Genomic DNA, 8,104 nt, shown 5'->3' on the forward strand with positions numbered 1-8,104 from the left:
GAGCTCCACACATTCTCACGTATCTAGTTTTCCAATGGCTTCTCTTCTATAATGCATAACTCTTTTAACGTCAAACAAAACAAAATACACTAATCAAATAGAAGCAAGTTTTTTTCTTAAAATAACACTGAACACAAATTATAAAAAATTATATGAAAATGCCTAAAGAACAAATACAATTTGCTTTAACTATGACATCGATATGGAAGGGAATTGCTGGGAGGGGAAGGTCAGGGTCCCTTTAAATGATACAGAGCGGGGGAGAAATGCTGGATAGAGGAGGGGTGGTCCCTGGCTAGGGCTCCACCGCAGGGCTTGTTCCTAGGAACTTAGGTGACGACAGGTGCTCCTGTCTTCGTGCCCAAATGTTGCATTTCCCAAGACTACCCTCGCCTGCCATGCCCCCATCCTGTGCCTGTAAAACCCCCAGAGACCCTAGTAGGCAGATGTCACTGTGGCTGGACGTCAAGAGGAGCTGATCCGCTAAAGAAGGCATAGAGGCAAGCCGGGTGGGGTGGCTGACGTCTGTAATACTAGCACTTTGGGAGGACTAAGTGGATGGATCATCTGAGGTCAGGAGTTCGAGACCAGCCTGGCCAACATGGTGAAACCCCATCTCTACTAAAATACAAAAATTAGTTGGGTGTGGTGGTACATGCCTGTAATCCCAGCTACTAGGGAGGCTGAGACGGGAGAATCCCTTGAACCCGGGAGATGGTGGTTGCACTGAGCCAAGATCACCCCACTGCACTCCAGCCTGGGCAGCTGAGCCAGACTCCGTCTCAAACAAACAAACAAACAAAACACACAGAGGCAGCTTCACATAGAGAGAAGCACATCAGCGGAGGAACACACAGGCTGCTGGACGTCTATAGGAACTCACCGACAGGCACTGGCATGCCCGCAAGCCACTCACCGGCAGAACGTGGAGTTTGGCCAGGGCAGTCAGAGGAGAGCCCGGCTGCGAAGCGGCCCGACTCCAGGGGGAAACCGTCTCCTTTCTGGCTCCGCCATCTGCTGAGAGCGACTTCCACTCAATGAAACCTTGCACTCATTCTCCAAGCCCAGGCGTTATGGGATTCTTCCAGTGCACCAAGCAAGAACCCGGGATACAGAAAGCCCTCTGTCCTTGCGACAAGGTAGAGGGTCTAATTGAGCTGGTTAACACAAGCCTATAGATAGCAAAACTAAAAGTGCACCGTGTAGCACGTGCCCACTGGGACTTGAGGAGCGCTAAACATTCACCCCTAGACACTGTTGTGCGGTTGGAGCCCCACAGCCTGCGGCACTGAAGAAGCGAGTCACTTCCTGTGACACATGCCCTGCGAAGGAGACAAGGGAACCTTTCCTATTTCAACACTATGGTTAAGAAATTATAAATCTGTACTGAATAAATATATAGGTACTCACTATATTCAAAACAACCAAATGATATATTAATAAAACAGGTATTATCCCTTTCTATAGGAGGCGCACACTAGGTTTATTTTTAGATTGAAGAGAAGAGGAAATATAAACAATTTGGAATTTTCCTTTGAACTGTACTTTGTCAAATCCCTGGAGAACTGAGAACTTTTTAACTAGTGGTAGAAAATGTTAAACCAAGCAAACTTATTAAAATTTATCCCAATAGTATCGTAGCAGTGAATAAAATTGTAGCTCTCTCTATAAACTTTACAGATAGTTGATGGTTTTCTAAATGTACGAGAATGCAAGTTGATACTTGTTTATTCAGGGAAATCATGGAGATTCTGATATTCTGATTTTCTTTCTTTTTACCTAATATATTGTGGATATCGCTGATAACTTAGAAAATGCTAACATTCTTTCTCATACTAAGACTGTCAGAATTGTTCTTTAATGTTGAACAAAGTTTAGTCATTTTCAGCTTTTTCAAAGCCTTACAAAGTAGATAAAATGCTTTCAAAGGGTAAAACGCCAAGTGTCTATTACACCATCATTTAGAGAAAGTTGGTGATCCTGGATATTTCCTGAGACAAGCTAATCTTTGAAGTATTCTTTTAAGAACTTCCTCATGAGACTTGAATTGACCTCTGCTGCGGACTCTACCAAGTCTAGATCTAGTTATCTTCTTTGTAATGTCTCAAATAAGAGTCACATAATGATCAGAATGCTGAAATAGGAGTTCAGAATCCTCTACTGTAGAATTCCACACAAATGAAGCATCTCCCCAGACTGTAAAGACTCCACTCAATGTCTGCCTTCCCAGACACTTCCCTTACAAAGCTGCATTGCTCGGTGAGTGTTCATGAACTTGGTATCTGGTTTTCATTTTGAAATACTAGACCCGCTTCTTGTATCCTCTCATCATTTGTTAATTATCAAATATTAAGACCCTTTATTTTTTGTATCTGCTTCTTACAAACTTATGTCTACTTTTTTTTTTCCAACTCTCCTGTCACTCCTAAATACAATAATTAGGTCTTTTGGAAATTTTATTCTAGGAAAACCATCCTTCTGTACTCTCTAAATGAAATGTTTTCTTTGACTTGTACACCATTGCTTTGTTTTATCTACAACTGGACCTTTCTATAGTAATCTTATCATCTGGAACCAGGTCCAGTCTTACAGCATGTGATATATTCAGTGCTCAGGGTCCGGTGCTCAAAAGAACCCTGTGTTTTATTTAATGTAATGATGTCACTGTCTTAATATCCTTGTTAATTGTCTCTTTGAAGTTATTTTTTAATGTGAAGTCTGATGTATGGTATATATATTATGTACCATACTATGTAATATATGCATATAATGGCATATGTGTGTATGTTATATAATGTTGTGTAATATGTGTATATACTGCATGTATATCCTCTGGTTGTTTCTTGTCACCAACTTACATATAGCATTTGTCATGCTTAGGAACACAGAATTCCAATGGACTTATGATTTATGGGAGTTCAACAAGGCTCAAAGTGAGTACAGATAAATGTGGATTCCTTCAACTAAATAAGTAGAGGCACTAACTGTCCCAACACACCTAGCAGGCAGTATTTCATATTAAAAGCACAACTAGCTTTGAATATAAACAGAAAGCAACGGCATTCGAAGAAACGCAAATGATCAAGTGATTCAATCATACCTTTCCTTACTCAGGTTACTTTCCTGTATAATCCAACTAAAACCAATTCAATAGTCCCATAGACAGTTTTTTTGCATAAACATAGAAATACACCCCTCTGGTTTGAAAGCTTGGAACTTGTGTGTTTCATCTGAGTTCCTTCCTCAGGAAACAGCCTTTAGGCCTCCCCACAAAATATGAAAGAACTGAATCTCACCAGGTCATAACACCCAGACAAAGAGCTGCTGGACACATCATTCATCATGATTCCCATTTACTTACACATTGTTTCATTTCTTCCCTATTATATAAACCCCTGTTTTAGTTGGTCAGGGAGATGGATTTGAGACTGAGCTCCCATCTCCTCAGCTGCAGCATCCGATTAAAGTCTTCTTCCTTGATAATGCTCATCATCTCAGTCACTGGCTTTTTTGGACCTAGCCTGAAACCCTGGTGTTTCAGTAACAGAACATCTTATGCTGAAAATGACATAGAAAGAAAGGGAAAGAAGCCAATCCATTTCTTTTTTCCTTTAGTCCTTCTATATTCATTAGTAAACCTAAGGTAGAGAACATTGGTAGTCTGTGTGCATTATCAAAAGATAAAATGAAAAGACTGGAGTCAAGTTTTGTGCAGTATTTCCATTATACTGGTAAGAACGAAAATATCGCCAGGAATGGTGGCTCATGCCTGTAATCCCAACACTTTGGGAGGTCGAGGCAGGTGGATCACAAGGTCCAGAGTTCAAGACCAGCCTGGCCAATATGGTGAAACCCTGGCTCTACTAAAAATATAAAAATTAGCTGGGCGTGGTGGCACACTCCTGCAGTCCCAGCTACTCGGGAGGCTGAGTCAGGAGAATTGCTTGAACCCGTGAGGCAGAGGTTGTAGTGAGCCAAGATCTCATCACTTCACTTCAGTCTAGGAGACAGAGCAAGACTCTACCTCAAAAAAAAAAAGAAAAAAGAAAAAGAAAAAAATACATATGCATGAACACAAACTATGAATACGAGTTACTCATACTTGCATTTAAAATTCCTTGGATGAGGGATTCAGAGTTATAGACTACTTTAGAACATTTTTTATCTTATAACAAGGTCACTCATACTATCCGAGCCACCAATTCAACACACCTGTCACCTTTATACTTATAGATGCAAGTATTTATTTCTGGATGCCATCTAATAGTTGTACTTGGACATTGACCTGCTGAGAAACATATTAGCCTGGTTACCTTTACACAAATAAAAATGATTTATTTTTAGTTCTTCATTTGAACTAAATCATAATATATTTATTAAAGGCATAGTATTGCTTAAAGACAAATTTTAAAATTCAATTATATTACAAATAATTATTAAAAGCATATATCTGTGTCTATCTATCTATCCATCTATCTATCTATCTATCTATCTATCTATCTATCTATCTATCTCCAAATGATCCTACAATTGATACTTACACAAAAAGGTTTCATCATATTTTCTTGGAAAGTTACCGTTAAGTCTTCTGTAGACACATAATAAATACTAATAAATACAATGTGTTTGAATTGTGCACCTTCTAATCCCACCTTTGGAAAGATTCTATACATTTCTGAGTTAGACAGAAAAAGACAGAGGGTTTGAGCTACAATTAAGCTGATAAGGATAGAGACAAAGGCATTATTATTCACCTCTGCAGTTCATTTGTCAAACTATGAAAATGTTTAAGGTCCTGCCTCAATTCTAATAATTTATTTTTATTGATTAAATTATAGGTGTTATTATGCAAAGAACTTTAGACAGGTCAAATGTCTAAATTAATACATCAGTTCATTTAAATGTCAAAAGGAAACCTTAAATCATAGGGTTGTCTATTTAAGACATAATTGAAAAAAAAATGGACAGCTTATCAAAGAAGATTCTAAATGAATTCAAATGAAAACCTGGTGAATCCACAGCATCCTAATATGCTATTCACAAATTAACATATATGTAATTTATAAAATACGAACCATAAAACTCAGTGATAGTTATTTGCCCAATTCTACAGAATTGTTTGAAAAATATTGGACATTTTTTCAGTAAAGTTTAAATAAATAACATGGTTTTACAATTAATGGGAAATAATCCAATTCTCTTTTGACTTTTAAGTAATTGAAAATTAACTTGTAAACAGATATTCCAGTGAAACTAGGATCATTTTGTTATAAAAAAATTGAACTTGTCTGCCTGACCAATATTTTTTTCCAGAAAGGAATCTATGCAACATGTGAGCTGGAAAGTTGCAATTGCAATGTAATGATGTCTATTAGAGTAATTTATAGGTGAGAAAATGGGTTGCTATATAAATTCTGTCACAGATATCTGTTATCCATATCAGTAAAATGTTAATAAAAAGTTTTATTTTTTATTTCTTGAGTCTTTTTAGAGTCTTCTGTTTTCCTTAAAAACAGAAACGTGTATTTCTTATTCTGGACACTTTGCAAAGTTAATAATTTGATTATTTGTAACAGTTTAATACAAATTTTATATATATGGTAAAAACTGTGACATGCCATATTGACTCCATTTTCAAAATAGAGCCCCTGCTGGCGCCAAGGGAAAAATGGCATTATATGTTCTATTTCCAGAATGTATAATGCCACCTATACATTCTATTGTATTCTATAATGCAATTCTCTTGTATATATTGTGTATATATAGTATGTATTGTATATATATTATATATAGTATATAATATAATTCTATTGTATTCTATAATGTACATTCTATTGTATTCTATGCCACTATACATTCTATTTCCAGAATGTACCCACTACGGTGAAAAAATGCACCACCCATTCATCTTCACCTCAACTTTTTTTTTTTTTTTTTTTTTGGCAAATAGCACACATTAGCATTACACGGGTAGCTTTAAAACATGACTATCCTCCAAGCTTCACCCCTAGATATTTTAATAGTTTTGTGATGGTATCAAAGAAGCAGTATTTTTGTAAGCTTGTAGGATGATTATACTGTGCAATTGGGTTTAATAACTGGATACAAGAAAAGTGGATAATTTCCAGCTGCTATTTTTGCATTTACCAGAGTTCACTGATATACATTCATTTTTAATGTTGTAATTGACAGAAATATTATTTCTCTTCTTACTTTTTGGAATATGTGTTTGAGCATTTAAGACTTAACCTTTCATTGCTCCAATATCAAATGTACTGTAAGATTTACAAAGGGAAAGTAAGCAACATAAAGTCACAAATATCCATATAATGATTTTATAGAAAATTAACATTTTAACATTTGTCATTTTAGTTTTTTTTTTTCAAGGTAGTAAACCACTTGTGTTTAACAGATAACTACCACCATTTAAGAAAAATGTAAGAAATAATACAGTTACAAATGTTAGAATTTGTAATTTTTTTTTTAATGAAAGAAGACAAATTAGAAAGCCACTGACTTACATTCCTTTTTTTTTTTTTTTCTATTAACACAGACATGACAAGTACTTTGTCTTTTGGCCTCATTTTATAGCATGGGTTGTAATCTCAGCACTTCAAAGAAAGAAATCAATCCCAGATTCCACAAATTCTAGATCAGGTCAGGCATACAAAATTAGAGTATCCAAAGTGGAACATACTTTGGAAAATAAAAATGTAGGTAAACACCTCCTTTCCCTAATAGAAATATTGACACATTGAAAGGATAGTCACTGATTTTTAATGAAATATGTATTTGGAACATTACATTTTAAAATTTAAGCAATAAAATTTATTAAATTCTAAAATGGCTTTCTTAGAAAGATTTAAAAAGTCTTTCTCTTGGACTTCATAAGGATACAGCCTTCAGAACCATGTTAGACTCATTTTTAACTTCCATTGATCTTACGTTTTCAAGTAAGCATATTGTCAAAAACTTAAAATCAGTGAAGATGTTACCTGCCTAAAGAGCCCAGGTCTAATAGAGACGGATAGGTAAAAAGACGGTAATAAGAAAATACCATCTGACAGCCTTACAAGAACTTAACAGAGAGTATAAGGAAGTCCCAGGAACTTGTTATGTATATTTTGCCTAGCAATTGGACTGGCATTAGTGTGTTCTTTTTTTGTTTTATTTTGTTTCACTCCATAATAAAATAATATTGGAAAGCGACTTAAATTAAAACATTAAACATTCAAAATTGTTTTCCAAAATATAAACTTTTTAGCCCTTGTGTTTTAAGATATTAGATAATAGAATATTATTAAAATTATCATTAGTATCATGTTTTACTATATGAAAAAGTTTGCATGGCCAAATATCATATTTAAATAAGGCTTATAATGCCTCAAAAATTGTTACTTTTAATGTGTTATCAATTTGAGTGATCTTTTATAATCTATTGGTATATAAGTTCCTCTGTGGAATCTTAGTGTTGAATTATGGATAATTGTTGCCATTTTTAAAAATAGGTATGTTATTACTAAATCTATTTCCAGAGAATGGATTATTTCAAAATTGGTTACATGTATACATTATTCTAATTGTGTTCACATTAAAGTCAAAAGCTAATTTCTGGTCAATTCCATTTAACAGGAAAAAAGAACAAATTAGAAACATGCAAATAAGCCATTTGGATCGTAAATATACATTAGTGTAGACAGGTTTGTAAAAGCTCGGGAGATAACTTCTGCTTCGGCATGGACACCTCCAAACTGTATTTTCTCTTTCAATCTTGGATACGGCATAATGAGATAAAAGAAGGTGAACTAATATAGCTAATATACACAAGTGGTGGAAAAACTTTGCATGACTATTCTAGAAGGCAAAATGCCTCTTGAAAAAATACTGCTAACACATTGTATACCTAAAAGAGTTACACCTTCATTATTTATCTTCTTTGAAGGTCATTCACCTTTTTTTTTTTTTTGTAAAATTAGCTTAAGTCTGTGTTTTAAACTTGTTAATTTTCTTTTTACTTTCCTACCTCACCCATTCCTAATAAATGATTCTAAATTCATTTGTAGTACCTTTCTTAGTGAAGACATTTCTTCTTTCTTTAGACTAT

Source organism: Macaca mulatta, chromosome 18 (assembly GCF_049350105.2).
Source record: "Macaca mulatta isolate MMU2019108-1 chromosome 18, T2T-MMU8v2.0, whole genome shotgun sequence".
NCBI classification, from domain to species: domain Eukaryota; kingdom Metazoa; phylum Chordata; class Mammalia; order Primates; family Cercopithecidae; genus Macaca; species Macaca mulatta.